The following is a 1,037-nucleotide window of genomic DNA, read 5'->3' as shown; positions in this document are numbered from 1 at the left end:
GTAAGGAGTGCAAGTACTTTAAGGTGTTATTCAACTACGTTACCCATAATCCAACTGCTGATCATTCTGACCACTGGAAGTCGGCTTGTCCAAGGAGTGCAAGTACATTAAGGTGTTATTCAAACGCATTACCCATAATCCCACTTGCTGAACATTCAGACTACAGGGAGTGGCCGTAGCCAAGGAGTGTATGTAGTTTGAGGTCTCATTCAACGGCATGACCCATAACTCAACCGCTATGCTATCAGACCACTGGTAGTGGGCATGTGAAAAGATCCTAGGTTCAACTAAACGACGTCACCACTGATTCATAACTACTCCAATTCAAACCTTCGCCGTTTTGGGGACAGAGCTTTCTCCCAGGCTCTGGAACTCCCTCCCCCAAGACATCAGGAGATTCAGAGTCCCTCCCAGTTTTCCAATCCCGCCTCGAGACCCATCTTTCCTCTACTGCCTTCTCTTAGCCCCTCCCCCGCCCATCCGCCCGTGTGTCAGTGCTGTATGTCTGTGGCTGGTCTGACTACCACCCCCCCTCAGTGTAAAGCAACTTGAGTCCTAGAAAGGCATTATATAAATCCATTTATCATTATTATTTCTCATTTTAACAACAGTTTGGTCAGATGTAACCCCTCAATGCAGCTCTCTAACCTCCCCCGAACACAGCCTGGCTGTTAACACGAAATCACAAACTGGAGATACATTTACTCTGTTTTCATCCACTATGCGTCCACAATCTATTCCGCACCAGCTCATTATTCTTAATGAATCCCATTTGGTTTCAAATCGTAAACAATTCTTTGCCTGCCGGATGTTGATGTCTTTTATAAGCAAACCAGAGAATCAGAGACTTTAGTGTGTGTGTGTGTGTGTGTGTGTGTCTGTGTCTGTGGTCTGTGTGTGTGTGTGTGTGTGTGTGTGTGTGTCACAGCCATGGTCTGAGTGTCACAGGTCTTGGCAGGACTAGGCGATGATTCTGTTCTCACCTGGCGAGAGTGAAAAAGCAAGCAGAGGGGCTGTGTGTGAACACTCACACACTC

The sequence above is a fragment of the Pollachius pollachius genome (genome assembly GCF_949987615.1).
Source record: "Pollachius pollachius genome assembly, chromosome: 19".
NCBI lineage: Eukaryota > Metazoa > Chordata > Actinopteri > Gadiformes > Gadidae > Pollachius > Pollachius pollachius.
Note: the sequence above shows the minus strand (reverse complement) of the source record.